The 16,539-nt window shown below is 37.8% G+C and overlaps 1 protein-coding gene across 5 annotated transcripts in view; it reads left to right on the plus strand.

Moving 5' to 3' along the window:
• Positions 1 to 16,539, plus strand: part of MAGI2 (membrane associated guanylate kinase, WW and PDZ domain containing 2) — a 694,208-nt gene that overhangs the window by 102,105 nt on the left and 575,564 nt on the right. The window lies entirely within an intron of this gene.

Here is a 16,539-nt window from a genome sequence, read left to right on the forward strand (position 1 = left end):
GGTAAAAAGTCAGCCAGAGGAATTTGATCTATGATATCAAGTTATGTGCTTTGGGAGCACAGGGATTCCACTGCGCTTAAATGAAAGTTTCCTTTGTGCCTCTCAGATTGTCTAACAAAAAACAAAACAAAACAAAACAAAACAAAACAAAAAGTCAATAACTATATTACTATGTGAAATGTAAAAACAAACAAACAAACAAAAACTGAGTAAAGAATATCTTCCTAGCATCTAACATAAGTCTCCCCTCTTGTAGTTCAAAGCCACTGTCCTAACACTTTCAGTCCATATCAAAAGTTTTCCTCCCTCCTGTTTATAAAGTCCCCTCAATTACTAGAGGTCTGCATTGAGGTCTCCCTGGATCCTTCTTTTCTCCAAGTTAAATAAACACCAATCCCAGGATGGACCACTGGGGGACACTACTCATGACCTGACTCCACCTGGATGTATGACCCTACATGGTACCCTAACCTACATAGTTGTATGCCCAAATAACTTCTCTTTTTGATGCAAATGCCCCCAAAGAGCCTGTATTCTCAGAGCTCTAGGAACTAGGATTCTTGTCCTAGGAGGTTTTTTCTTTATCTTGAGGGAACCATTTCAGATTTCAAAAAGCTGTGAAGTGATTAGGTGCTGGTTTGGGCAGAAGGTCACTTCCCTTTGCCTGCTCTGCCTAGTGCCCCACTTGTTCAAAGGCTTCTGGCCCATACAGAATCCTTCAAGTCAGGGATGTTTTGCTGCAGTGAGATCACAGTGTCTATTATTACTTAGAACAGACCTATGTAAATCTATGTAGTATGGCCATTGTGGGATCTACAAGCAGTGTTTTTTTCCATAGGAATGTGCATCATGGGCAGGATCACCTGCTTTTACAACTCAAGCCTTTGGTGCTGACAATGGAATGAGTCTTTCCAGCCTGGTCATGGATGGTTCTTAATTTGTGCACATAAAGATTTTCTGGTTTTTTCCTTGGTTGTTATAACACACAGCAATTCTTGGGAAAGAGATACGTTATTTGTTACCATTTTAGGAAATACTATTTGTTAGTATGGTTTTCTTTTTATAAGTTATTATATAAAGTTGCATCATTTGTTTTGTTTGTTTGTTTGTTTGTTTTGTGTGTGTTGGAACTGGAAACGTGATGCGTACAAGATGCCTTTAAAAAGTTAACATGTAATAATAATTGTGTTAGATATTAATATGATGCTCTTTCATCTTCCAAGCTTCTTTTGCAGAGCACGCTGACAAAGCATTGGTGGTTCTCCAGAAAACCTTATGTATATGCTCCGTGGATTGACCACTGCATCCATGTGTTAGCAGGTGGCAGACTTGAATATTTTTTAAGTGGCTGTTCACAGAGTGTGTTAAGAAATAGCACACTTACCACTGTATGCTATGGGTACTAATTTACATCAGTTAAAAGGGATGTGAACCACGGGTCAGGAATCCTCTCAGCTACAAACTGGTTTGAAGTGCAGAATATGCTAGATGAAAATCACACTATTTTCTCAGCCTTATTTCTGTATTCATTTTGGCTTCTGTTGGAGAGTGTCTGGGATGAGGTGAATCTTTGTAAGAATGCCTGCTGTGAGCCAGAGCACTTTCATATAATCATCTTCACTGTTCAGGGTAGAGGGTTTAATGGGCAAAATGATGTTCCAAATTCTAAATAAATTAAAGCTTTTGATAAAATTATCACACAGTGAAGCGAGCATTATTTCCTATGTCATTTGTGTAGTATAGCTTTTAGGGAAGCTTAGAAAGTGTTCAAGTAGTATGAGAGGTGGAGACCTTTTGGCCTCAGAGCCATTGGATAGGTAATTACAGCAATTGAACTGTGGGGGCTCTTTTCTCTGCAGCGTGATGCACGTAGTGTATGCTTTGCTTAATAATTTTATGAAAACTTCAATCTCAAGTTGCATGCCATTCTTTGGTTCACTGAGATTTACAGTTTGTTTAAAAGGAGTAATTCAATGTGCTTCATGGTTAGAGTGATGTAGTAGAAGGAAAGCTACTGGAGAGGAAGATGCATCAGAACTCAATCAGTGACATTAGGAAAATGTTGATAAAGACTCTCTTCAGGCTTTATAAACACTCAATGAATCAGTTCCAAAAGCATCTCAGTTAATATTTTTTACTAATTATTTAGATAAGTCATCCAAAACCTGGCTCTTGCTTTTTGCAGAGCTGAATTCAGGGTTGGCAGTGCTGGTTTCAAATGGACTGAGAAGTCATGGGGGAGCAGAAGGAAAAACAAAGATGTAGATATGTCAAACATTCTTACGTGTGTGGCTGAGTAGCCCTATGGAGTTGCTTTTGTCAGGAGAAGAGCTATGCACTATTTGAGCTGTTGGCACAGGGCTGAAAGTTTCTCCACTTATTTTTTTTAAAGGAATTAGTGCCAGAGAAACAGTGAGCAGACGTTTGTCTCCTTACATTTGCCTTGGTGGTCACTGTTCTCATTGAGAAACTTTACTGAAGCTTGCGCATTCAGTCATAGAACTGGGGCTGCCTTCCTCCTCCACAACAGGCTTCTTGGGAGATCTGTTCTGATTTCCCAGCCTTTCAAAGGCAGCACCAGTCAGACATTTTGAGTGTCAATATCGAGCTACTTCCTGACCTCCAGATGTGTCAAAACAAATTCAGAGGAAAAAGAAGTTCCATTTGATGTCTATATCTGTAGACACTTACAAATGTCTTGAGTTCACTTTTGCTCATCTTTCCACAAGCAAATCTTAAGGACAGATTCCCCAAAGTATATAAAGGGGCATATGGTCTCTTGTCTCTTGATTTTCTTACTTTTGCAATTTAGTGGGCATGGGTAATCTTTTGACTTTGACTTCTGCTCCCAGTGAACAACAGAGAATGAAACAAGGAACAAGGCACACATCTAAGACCTATTTTCCCAAGAGGTATATACTCAAAGATATATATATTTTTCTTCTTCAGGAAGGAAAGCCACCTATCTGAACTGAGATATTAGATGACAGCATTTATATACAAGTAGCTTTTCATCCAGGTGGAATTTGAAGTGCTGTGGATATATATACTTAAGATTCCTACAGCTACAGACTCCCTGGACTGTTTTACACATTGATTGGGAAGCTGGAACTGAGACAAAAAGAATTTTTTGACACTTACAAAAATTAAAATAACATTTGTCTACTTCCACAAAGTGCCATCATTGCTAAGAGCTTCTGTGTCCTCGTGTCTGCACCAGTAGCACAGCTGATGCTGGAGATGACTTCACTTTTTTCATTCCTGCCCCTCTCTAACCATGACTAGAGGGAGAAGCCCTGAAAACAGGAGAAAAGCCTCTTGGGTTATGACGTATTTACTAGCTTATCCTTCGGCTGCTCCACCTCCCAGGTACATACAGTCTTCCCTGTTTTATGAGGCTAAAAGATTTGTCAGTCCTAATTCAGACTACTATCTGTGCCCACGATAGACATGACTGTCTGAAAAGGTTCTTTCCTATTTTTAACTTGGAAGTATTTCTTCTTTTTGTCTCATTAACCAAAAAGGATTATGTTAACCCTTCCAGGCTGCAAATCAGAGATGACTGTTCATCTGTCATGTCTACACATTATGAAGAATCCTCCAACCCAAGTTTTTGTCATCTGTGTAATAGCAGGGGGGGAAGGGGAAGGAAAACAAAAACAAACCATTTACCCAGGAGTGAGAGACATCTGTGTCAGAATGCTGTGTGTACTTTTTCACCTCCCCTCTTTCATTGCAGAGGCATGTCTTCAAAAAAGTAATATTACAAACACTGTAATCAGATGCTCAGGCAAACCCCAGCTCCTAATACCAGAGCAGGAAATTCTGCAGAAAGCTTGAGGCTAACCAGAATCAACTGTACGTGTGTGTGCAATTCTTTTAATGTATTTTTCTGTCAGTCCACAGAAAGGGATATGTGCTGAATGGCAAGTCTGAAGCAGTTCCCAAAGCACACCAAGAGGGAGTATCATTTTGCAAGTGGTTTCTGGAGTGATACCAGACCTCAGAGCAAACCACATGGCTCCTAACCCACCCTTCCTGGAACAGAGCCTTGCAGTTAGCCATATCCTTTCAGCCTGGGAACAGATAGCTGACTACAGCTTCTGATGGAAACTGGGAAAAAGCTGTGGAGCTGCAAGCAGACCTTGAGAGCAAAGGTGTGAGCAGAGAAGAAGCCATGTGGTGTGGATGATAAAAGTGCAAGGTCATAGCAGGATAGGATCTTGGAGTGCCTCTGAGTAAAGGCGTGAAAAGCAAGCCAGGATTTCATCTATATCTGGAGGAAGTGCTGTTTCTAGAGCATCACTTACTTTCCACAGTAAATAGTTGATTTTCTTAGTTCCAGACAGTAGCTTTTGCCTGCCCAATATAAATTTCATTTAATATAAAAAAAATAAATATTCATAACTAAGCAAAGGTCTCTTCCAATAAAAATATTAAAATAAATGTTAAAAAAAAAAAAAAAAAAGAGGAGATGGAAACGTATTGTGGTGATATCATTCTCTCTACTCAGAGACAAAAGAAAATTACATGCTGTTTTACTCATATCATGATTTCTGATATAAAAAGAAATAATTGATATACTAAGTGGCCTAGGTGGAAGATATGGATTATTTTAATAGGAGCTTATCTTGGAATAATGTTAACTGAAGATAGGCAGCTCTGACATGTGTGAGTCAGAAACAAAACTATATCTTCTGGGGAAAACTAGCTGGGAATAAGAAGCTCATTTGCAAGTATGCTTAATGAATTGGTGTTCACTTTAATCCTCTCCAGTAGTTTCTCTGTACTGAATCATATTACCCTTCTGACAGAAATCAAGATCCCAAATTTCATCCATTTTTAAGAGATTCACCTATTTGATTGTCAAGTGATCCTTAGTTAGACAGTATCAGAAATAACTAAATGAAATAAGTTGAGAATCAGGTGGCTCATTGAGAAACTAAAATCCACCGAATCTCCAAAAATAAAATAAAGTAACCACTACAAAAACAATTGCCATCTATTACGAAAAGAAGTTTTGTACTTGCTTGGTAGCCACTATGGGATTTGTGCAATGAGATCAGAGGGTATTCTAGAGCCTTTTGGAGCTGAAAAACAATCACCAGTTTTCTTGGGCTCTAGGTAGTATTTGCAGGGAAAAAAACACACCAGAGCCAATAGAGAAACCTGCCTCAGAAAATTTTTATTCACTGTAAGGCAACCTGATGTCCTGTGTGTGTGTGTGTGTTAACGTGGTACTTGTTATAAAGCATCTTGTGTTCTCTTCAAGCTGCAGGACTCATCTGAGCAGGTGATAAATGGGATGTCTCCAACTAGAAAGTCCAACTAGAAAGCTGCTATATATCTTCACGTAGCTCTCCAGAGCTAGATAAAGTATGGGAAGAAAACAGCAGCAGTCATATTCATGCCTTTTGCTGAGAAGGCTGGCTCTCAGTGCTGATTAGTATGAGAGCAGGATTTTCAGCATGCTGCTTCCTTCTTTGGGGAGATATAAGTTATCAAATTCATCTCTCAGTTGATAGTGACTCAAGATAGATACCTCCATGAAACAGTTGCTTTCATGAACTTTATAGCTAAGACTACAAACCTGACTTATTCTTCCATTGGAATGAGAGCAGAAATGGGAACAAGTGTAGTAACTTTGTATGTCTAGGTCCTGTTGCTTCATTTAATGTACTTTTTTCTTATGATCATGAAAATGATCACTTTTGAACCTACGTTTAGGCTATTTAGACAAGAGAATCTTAGGCTATTTAGACAAGAGAATCTAAAAGGTTAGTAGATCCCATTGGAAGCCCTGCAGGCAGAGTTACCCACTAGGATTTATAGCAGATGCAAACTTTCTGGTTGATCCTAAAGTAAAAATTGATGATTATAATCATTTCTTGAGCCAGAAGCCTTGGATGAGCCTCAGAAGGATACTTATCATTTGGAATGGTCCTAACAATCATGCCTACAAATTTCCTTAGTAAATTTTATAAATATTTATTTTTCCTTTCAAGTACAGTCATTAAAATTATAATTGCTCTTTCAAATTAGAAGTGATAAAATAGCATTTCCAGTTATAGATCTGCTTGTTGGATCAGTGTTCTGAAAACATTAGTATGTGCATTTACCAAACATTTATAATAGCCACCTGGTTGGTGCCCAGTTTGATCACGCGTCTTCTTCAGTGTGCAGAGTTAAATAAGAACACAGAATTCTTAACTTAGAGCGGTCCAGAATAATTATGATCCACGTGCAGGAGATCATCATCATCATGCCATGACAGTCCTCTTTTTGGAAAACTCTTTTTTGTAATTAACTTTTAATTTTCTTTGATCTAGCGAGATATATTTGCTGGATCAACCTAGAGAATATTTCCTGGATTATAAACGTAATCTTTTTAACAGAATATGTCACTGTAATAAATTGGGCGCACTGTGCCTGTGACCTATGATAAGAGATGTCAAGTGAAAAAAAACACCAATGAGAGATAATTCCTCTTTCACTTAGGAAAGCAAAATGGAGTCCTAGTTATAAAAGTTATATTCAGGGTTGCTTGATACTAGCAAAGGAATTTATAATTATGGCTGTGATTGAAAGCTGCCATCCATTTTTATTGATCAACAAGCATTACTAAGGGGCATAAAATGAAAAACAAACAAAAAACCCAGTGACAACAACAAAAGAAGTACTTTAAGGTTACAGCTGTGGCAGGGTAGGAATCTTAGCCTGTTACTTTGTGAAGCTACAACTGCTGACAAAGATTTCCAAGCAGAAAGTATGTAGTACTGTGGACTTGCAAGTATTATTTTCATGAGAAAAAACATGTTTTTCCTCAGGGTTTAAAAGGTTTTCTCAAAATTCAGCACTTTTTTTGCAAAAACCTTAATGGCATTAGTAACTCATTTCCATTCATTTTCCTTGGGGAAATGACACTTTTGCAGTCACTCACTCTCTGAATGTGAGTAGTGAGATGTGAATGATAATTTCAATATCAGTTGTACAACTTCTACCAGGTTTTACCAAAAAATGGGTTTCCTAAAATTGTGGTAGTGCAGGGTTTGAGAAAAGGAGGAGTCAAATGCAAAGCTTTGTTTGGAGTATAGTGAAAATGATGTGGAATTCATGTGGGAAAGAGCTGATGTAAATGTTTCGTGCTCAACTATTACAATTACTGGTATTTTTCTTTTTCTTGTCTCTCTAAATGGAAGAGTAGCTAATCCAGATAAAAATGTAAAGCCTTTAGGCTTTAGAACCTTTAGGTTCTTCACTTTTCCTTCCGTATCTTATCTGGTTCCAGAAAAACTCACACTTTTTTTCTTTCCCCTGTTACTTCTAATGATGCCAAGAAAGACCTTTTAACCTTTAATTTGTCATTAAGAGTTCACAGCATCTGTGGAATCTTGATCCATTTTAATGGCAGGTTCACTCCACCACGTGCACAAGACCCTGCACTGTGGACTGCTCCAGCCTTCCTGTTCCTTTATCCCTTCTGACAGGAAAACGTTCACAGGCAAATCCCACCCTAGGAGTATTTCTGGATTTCCCAGCACTAATGTATTCTACGAATGCTGTCCTATGCGTTGACCTTGTTTATCATAAGAAGGAAGAAGATCTCTCTGACAGTATTTGTTTTGCTTTAGGTGTCCTTTTTTAATAGTAAATAAATATATGAGCTATTTCTTTTATCTCAACTGCTTCCACATTCATATCTCTACCCCCCTTAATTATGATGCATGCAGAAATATCTCTAATAGAATGAACACCACATTTTTCAGTGTCACTGCAGTCTCATCCATCAAGAACTTATCCATGATCTAATTGTATTAACCTTGAGTGATTTTACTAGTTCAGCAAAACATGAAAGAAAAAGCCTCTACCAGGTCTGTCTCTCTTCTTTAAATATAGAAATGGCTCAAATATATAGGCAAATAAGTGCAAGCCAACCATTCATGTAGTGTTACCCTAGATTCATTTTACTGGATTTCAAAATTGATTTCTGTTTCATTAGACTGAGATTTACACTGGTCAACAACAAAAAACACATGTTCTTCTGGGAGCACTATTACTTCAGCCCAGAATACATTTTCAGAATCCATCACGTAACTCTTGCTAATCATATTAAAGATATTAAAACTTTTCCTGAGTATTTTTCCTTAGTAATATACAAGGCTGATGGGACCACATAGAAAGCAATACAGTATCCATCAGATTCTGTTTTCCATTGAGTGTGTATTTCAAGATAGAATCAATGACTCTTCCAGCTCCAGTATCATCTGTTTGCCTCAAATCTGTGTGAAATTTGAAGAAAGGTCAAGAAACCTGCTGGGCATAAGATGAGTCATTGACTCTTTCTTGCATAAAAGACAGAAATACATCATTTAGGGCAGAGTTTTTGAGGAGAGAATCAAAAATTCCTAAAAAAATTCTCAGGAGTGGTGGTGGCACCTGTCTTTTGATCGCAGATCTAAAGTACCATGAGACTGAGGTCAGGTTAGTCTGCTTTTGAATTAACTTCCTTTCAAGGAGTATAGGCCTAAAATTATGGCCTATATTCAAACACTAACTAGAGTTTTTGATTTTACACATTTGTGATGCAATTGTGCAGCAAAAATGGGAACATAGTAAGTCCTTACCTTCACTGGACGTAAGCAATAGATGTTTTCTTCCCTTTTTCAATCAAAACAATTTTGTTCACCTGTGATTTGTAAACCTCTGAAGAATGGCACAGTAACTGTACCTCACAAACAGTACAAAAGGTGTCATAGCATGCAGGAAGTTGTAAGTGACAAAATCCCTATGAACGTGCATAGACATACCCACGCTTGCGTCACAACTCAGGACCACTGAACTGCTGCATTTTAGCAGGAAAATGTCTTGCGATCTCTGACATGTTAAGTGCAGACATAAAAAAAAAAAAATCAGGAGTGCTTAAAGTACTCAAATCTTGTATAAAGATGCTTTCAGTCATCTGTAATAGTAGTTTTCTATATTTATTCCAGACACTGTGAGCACTTACAGTGTTTTTCTTTGCAACTTACCCCTTAGGTATGTTCTACTTTTGGTTTTGCTAGAGAAGATGGGTTTTACTCAAAATGTTTTTCATTTATTATTCGCAGCTGGTGTTAACAAAGTAATACCTGGAATTTGCCATTTAAATTAGGTTTTGAACTTAATAAATAATTTAATTAAAATGAAGAATTATCTAGGCATCACTTTTGTTTAGAAATTAGTCTGCAGAGTACCACTGTATATGGATTTCTTTTCTGTGAGACAGTTGATTAATCTGTTCTGACAGCTACTTAATTTTATGAGCTAAGATTTAGGGCTGATAATCCATTAGAAAGTGTTTCTTGTGAGGTGCTTGCCTCAGGCTAGTTTCTTGCTTAACTAAAGAGTCCTCTAACATGCAGTGCAGCATCTACGTACATGTACCTGGGTGTGTTTGAAATATGAGGTCTGTCTTTGATACTGATCTGAGAATGACATAGAATGAACACTGAAAACCAGCATGTCTAAATGCTGATACGGTATTCTTGTTTTCCTCTTTCTAAAAGAGGAATTTGTTAGTCCTTGTTCTTTCCTGCATTTATTTTTTTTTTTAATTATTATTATTATTTTTTTCCTTCTCATTAATATGCTATTGTTTTAGCACATGAGTTAAAAATATGCCAAGTATTTGTAATATGCTATGATTCTGAAAATGTGCTCTTTTTATGCTATTCTGGCTGGACAAAGACATGAGTAATCTGGGCAGAGCAGCTGAAAGAGGACCCCACAACCTTTTTTCTCAGCACCTTTATCCTGAGTAGGGAAATTACCTCTTGCATCCAGCCAGGGCTCCCAAGGGTTTTCTGTGCAGGTGCAAACTCAGAACTTCTGTGTAGGAAGTGTGCCTCCGTGTGCCAGGCACAGGTGAAATTATTCTTATTACGATGCTGCTCTAAGATTGCTCTGATACATTTTTAATATTGTTTTCATGCCAGAAAGAGCTTGAAGTGTGTTCATCTTATTCTAGGGAAGAAAATCCTAAACGATGGACTTCTTGTTTTTTAATATCTCTATTAAGTAGCAAGGAACCTGTGCAGTCTGCAGGTCTACAAAAGTTCTGGTGGGTGATGTGAGAATGCTGAGAGGGGCTGAAAATTCTGTGACATCTCTGAATGCTTCACTTATCACTGCAGCATTACTGGACCAGATATTTACAGGGAAAAAAAATACTCCTGAAACATTAATTCTTTTCTATCAAAAATATTATAGATGAGATAAAATATAAGGAAAAGGTGAAAACGGGCAAAGGGAAATATTTCTGTTCATGATTTACCTGCTAGGACTGAAACAATAACCACTCCTTTAAAAATATCAGTGATAGATAACATCTAAGAATATTTTTAGACCCTATTTTTATTCATTTTTATTTTCTGACAGATGACGGAAACATTTTGTTTCATTTAAGTTTGCTTTCTGGTGTCTTAAAGATGGCAAAGCTATTCCTAGTTCTGTCCTGGTGACATTTAAAAAAAAAAAGAACAAAATCTGTATATTATCATAACAGAACCTGCAAGGAAGGGGAAGTGTGTTTGTGTAAAGCTGTTTGAGTGACGCTATTGCTTTCCTGTTCATACCAAATAGCAAATATTGCGTTTAAAGACACAATGACAGGAGAAAAACTGGGAACTGAAAGGGCAGATGGGGAAAATTTGTGCCAGAGGAGGTTTAGGTTAGACATAAGAAAAAACTTTTTCTCTCAGATAGTGGTCAGGCACTGGAATAGCTGCCCAGGGAGGTGGTGGTGCTAATATGAGGAAACTCTTGGTGTTGGCCTTCGTCCCTTAGAAAGCCTTTTCCAAATCTCTGTGAGCTGTTCTGCTGAATTGCATGTGTATACAAAACAATCTTTCCAGCTAATTTATTTCACTTCTCATTTCACTTTGTGGAACTCTCTCTGCTTTTCTGGCCTGACTGCAGTTTTTCCTTACTTTCCTCTATGCCACAAAGTTGAAAGGCTTGCATTTTTTGTGAATGCTGTAGTGTGTTACTGAAGCAGAACCCAGTACTGTCGCACTTATGTATGCATGCTCTACCTTTTGATCCTTAGCAGGAACTCATGGTTAAGCATAATGCTCAAGATGCCTGTGAAGACACGTTAGGAGCAGAAGGTAGACGAATTAAGAGCTGAGTTAGATAAACAAATCAGGGGTTTTATTTTATTTTTTTAATGCAGCCCATATTGTTAATGGGGTGAAATTACTTTCATGCCCAAAACTAGATGCATGTTTATGATGCTGAACTGCTATCAATGACAGTCCAGCACATGCATCCGAGGTTACACACTGAAGCCCTTATTTATGAGGAGAAGTTGGCAGGTAAGTTGAAGTAACCCAGAATAAAAAAAATGGGAATGTTGGAAAGCAAACCTCATTTGTTGATGGCTATCAAGTATTCTACTAAGAGAACAGTGCAGCAACAAAATCTTAGCGTAGCTTTACAATTGCTTTTATTCAATGGGATCTTTATGTCTTGTCAAAGTGCTGGACTGTGCAGTGCTGCGTGGCTTCTCATGGTAATTTTAGATTTGGTGCATATTTCCATCCCTGGTTCTAGTTCTAGTATTTTGGTGCTTCAGCTGCAGAAACACTCATTTCTGGTGCAAGTTCAGCTACTATCTTTCAGTGGTCTAAAAAGAGTAAATTACCCCATTTATTGAATGAGGTTGTTCCTACGTGAGTAACCTAATTTTGGCTGTACTACACACAGACGAAAGATCCATTCCTGTTCTCAGCGGTGACTGCCATATGTGCTTAAGAAGTCATCTGAGGACAGAACAATTGGGTAGTGATAGTTCTCTAGAATACTTTGAGCTGTGGAGTGCTGGAACCTGTCATAAATATCGTAAATGGCAGAAGACTGCATGTTGTGGATGTATTTTTCTTCAATAAATTTATCTGGTCATTTTGCGAATGTAGGTTAGCATGAGAGTTTTTTTAGAGGGGAAAACAGCTGAACAGCAAGATGTGTGAAGATATATCCTCTGGTCAAATGTGTTGTGAAACAGCATCTTTTCATGATACTTTAATCTTTGTACAGCAGGGCACTGAACTCCCTGGAGCCTTCTTCAGGCTGAACAGCCCCAGCTCACGCAGTCTGTGCTGGCAGAAGAGGTGTTCCTTCCCTGGGATCATTTTTGTCACCCTCTTCTGGATGCGCTCCAGCAGGTCCACATCTCAACTGTACTGAGTACTCCACATCTGGAGACAGTACTCCAGATGAGTTCTTACCAGCACAGAGTCAAAGGGCAGGATCCCTTCCACTGACCTGCTGGCCACATCTTTTGATGCAGCCCAGGATACTGTTGACTTTCTGGCCTAGTCTGGCTACTGTTCAGAGTAGTTACCTCATCTGAGCAGAACTTGCCTTCTTCCTGATTTTTTTTTTCTTCTTTGGTTGTTAATGTACAGGAGAAAATAAATGGAGATCTCGCTTCAGTCTTAAATAAGCTTCCTAAAGCCTCATGTAAATTCTACTAAAGCCTGTGGCTAAAACTTGACAGCTGTAAAGAAGTTGTACATTCCCCTACCACTTACAAGCTGTTCCACCTGCCCTGCAATGGGAAATTCTCCAGCTACATGGTGCACAGCAGAGACAAGAGGAGACCCTGCAAAGGCAATTAGCTGGAGAAGTGTTAACATCAAAATACGTGGAAGGGTCAGATACTTGAAACATTTGCTCTGACTTTTTTTTCTCTGCTTCAAGATTCTAGGTAGAGTTCATTGAACACAATACAACAATGTTTTAACATTCAACATATGTGTCCCTGGTGAGAAACTACTGTATGGACCATGGTTAAAGAGCCGATTTGGAACAAAATGCACATCTAGCAGATTACCATCGTTTACTTTGTGCATTTATTACCCATCACATTGAGTTTTTAGTTTTGTGTAGGGCATCTTGGCAATAGTGAAGTACAAATGCATCATACATACCCTAGGTAAGTGAGAAGGTATCTCACTGCACCATGCCGCAACATCCCTTAGTGACATTAAGAACAGTTTTTTAATAGCCACAGAGATCCTTTCTCTACCCTTAACTTTACCTCGATTCAAAATCTGTCACTAGGCCTTGCATGGTATAGTGTCTAATATTATTTATACTTCTTCAAAAGATGGCATTAAGAAAAATCCAGTAGGATTTCATATTCACAATATTTAACAACAACAACAACAAAAAACAGCTGATATTTTATATACATATATTTTTTTTTTCCATACAAATTCAGACCAATATTATTAAGATGGTCATAGTTTTAAAAACAAATTTACAGAAATATAGTCACTTGACGATCAACTTCAGTAAGATCAGTAAACATTTACTTTTTTTACCATCAACTAATATCTGTTTAATTAAGGTGAATAAAGTATCTATCAGAACAGCTCGTCTAGACTTGGAAATCTTTTTAGTATGCAAATTCATATGAGTCAACCCATTTAAATTGGATAAGTAAGAGTTGCAGAGTCAATCTCTCTGTTTTCTGTTTCTCTTTTTTTGCTTTAAACTGTAAGCTGTTTTATCACACCATGAGAGACAAATCAGAAAATCTAAGCCAGAATCTCTTGGGATTGCCTTAAACTGCTTATGTCAATTGTTTTGCATAAACCTGGCATATTTTATTCTTATTCAGCATAAAATGCTGCTTAAATTCCTAGAAGAAAACCTAGAGAGAACTATGGGAGTTGCTGAATGGTGAAGGTATTTTTCCAAGTTACCAGATTTAAACTGAAGTACTTTGAAATTTCATTATGCTCCACTCCTTTAACCACCAGCAAAAACATGATAGCCATGCCTGCCATAGCACAGCTGAGCTTGTTTTACAAAATATGCCATCAAGCACTCTGAATAATTGCTTTCTTTACATTCACATTGAAAATTAATTTACAGTTGTCAAAAGAAGTGATACAATCATCGACGCAAATGACACAACTAGTAAGTTAAAGTTTTTTCAGTTACTGATTAGAGAAGGTGATTTCACACTTACACTTCACTCATGCAATTACATGATGGCATGTCAAACCACCTGCTTTTAAAGGTGGCTCGTTAAAATGTGGAGTTATGTCAAATGCATCTCAGTGAAATACGTTCCCAAATGTTTTCATTTTAGCCTGTCGGTTTCCACAATGCGTGGCAGAGATGTTTGCTACCTTCTGTGTACCTAGAGGTGGTGACTGATGGGTCTTATTTCTTCAAGAGTATTTTTAATACTTTCAGGCTGAACTTTCAGTTCCTGCCCTCTCAGCTGGCGGTGATTGCTGGGACTGGAGTCTTACAGGTGATCTTAGTGGTTTCCCTTTTCTAAGTGTAAATTTGCAGAAGTGTGTTGCACAAGCAATTTTCACCTGTTTTTTTGTTTTGTTTTTAATCATACACTTTAATCTTGACTGTGAATAATTAAGAGCAGGATGTCAGACTAGATTTCCGCTTAAAAGGTGTGCCCGGTGATCGTGCTGATCTCAGATGATAAAAAAGATTAATCACTGTACTCCTCCTGGGCTGCTGTTGGATTCTGCTGGAAGGAACAGCAAAAATGTGCAGTAATTAATTGCTCTGTATATATTCCACTGCTATCTCTCTTCCTCCCTTTAATACATTTGAGTGCTATTATCTTTTCTGAAGTCTTTATGAACTCTTGTGAATAATAAGCACTTCTGAAAAATTACTTAACAAATATAATCTGTGGCACTTCAATCCATTATAGTCTTTTTCCATCCAGGTTGTCTGCAAAGAATAAATCACACAGGAAAGAGACCAAAAAAAGAACAAACAAACAAACAAACAACAAACAACAAACAAACAAACAAACAAACAAAAACAACAAAAAAAAACCTATCAGACTCTCTTCTCCACAGTGGGTTTGATATCTTGTATGTATGTGGTAGCAGTTGGGTACAGTCTTGCCTGGAAATTTAAATCCTTAAGCAAGCTTTCATTTTGAAAATGGCCGTAGTGCTTTAGTGTGCCACATTACAGGTAGTAAAACAAATCTTGCATCCCTGTGTTCTTCCCAGGCCACCATCCCTGCTTCCACTGTTCTTGTTTTCCTTCTTTTCCCTCACCCTGACCAGCAGGTCCTTGCTCAGCCAAGCTCGTTTCCTGCCTTGTCCTCCTGTTTTCTTATTGTGGGGGATAAAGAGCTCTTGTACTCTCAGAAAGGTGTCCTTAAAGAACTGCCAGCTCTGTTCTGTTCCTGTGTTTCTATGGATAGTTTTTCAGGTGATGACATCCAGTAGAGAAGACTCCTCTCTTTGCCAGGCCCTTGTTCATTGGGATCACAAATTCAACCAGGATATGGTTACTATAGCTCAGGCTGCCTCCAATCTTAACCTCTTTAATGATCTCTTCCTCATTGGTAATGGGTGATAGAGAGGTTGTGTGTGTATAGGGTGTGTTACAGTACAAAAGCCTTGGCTCTCAGCTGGCAGATAGGGGGAAGAGATACACTCAATCTGTGACCTTGTGAGATTCTCAGGATTTGTGTTGGGTAATTCTACCTCATCCTTGGGGCACTGCTGAAGCATTTTGCATTTCTTGGTATTGGTGTGCCACTCTTTTAACTCCGTTCTGTTAATAATGCAGTAGAGTCCTTTGGTCTAAGTCCAAATATTTTTATTCATGAATGCATAGAGTGCTGTTATTTATTAATTATTATAGTGAGGCAGATAAGTCCTAACTGAAATCACAGCCCCATTATGCTAGGCAGTGATGCATTACAAAAACAGAATGTTGTTCTGCCAAATAGTTTTATAGTTCTTGCTTTTCTGTTTTATAGAAGGGAGTTAAAGGCACAGCATGAAGATATATCTTTTCCAGTGTTACACAGGAAGACTGTGGCAGAATCTGGAAGGCCTTATTTATCTTAGTCCGCTTCCTTAAATAGAACAGCATTTTCCTTCCTTGCAGTAGTTAATAATGTTTACTTAAAGTGTAGCTAAGCTTTCCCCCATAGTTGGTAAGAAGTACTATTAAACTGTAGTTCAATAATGCCATAAATCTAAAACAATTAACATATATTCACTAGAGCAGAGACTGTGGTTTTAATATTTGAGAGATATAAGGACTATTTGATTTAAAGCAAGCATGTGTCTGTGCATGTTGTATGCAAATGCTGTATTTGTTTGTGTTTTGCTTTTTCCCTAAAGGAATGAACCAATTACTCCTCTCAAACAGAGCATGACATATACTGAAGTAAATAATTAAAAAAAGAAAAAAAATAAAAATAAAAAAAAATAAAAGTCAGTTAAATTGTGCAGTTATGGTAAAAACAAAACAAAAGTCCTCTGAGAATTCAATAAATTAGAAATTGGAATACAGCATCTCAAGAAGAAAATTACAGTAGAAATCTTCTGAGCTATAAATGCTGCTGCTGCAAACAAGAGTTACGAAGATCTTTCTACGCCATTAGGTTTCATTCACCTTCAAGAATTAGGATTCCCTAAATTCCAAGGGTGGATATACATACCTTCCTGTAGGTGTCTGAAAAGCATTGCTGTGGTAGTGCAG

The sequence above is a fragment of the Excalfactoria chinensis genome, chromosome 1 (genome assembly GCF_039878825.1).
Source record: "Excalfactoria chinensis isolate bCotChi1 chromosome 1, bCotChi1.hap2, whole genome shotgun sequence".
Taxonomy (NCBI): domain Eukaryota; kingdom Metazoa; phylum Chordata; class Aves; order Galliformes; family Phasianidae; genus Excalfactoria; species Excalfactoria chinensis.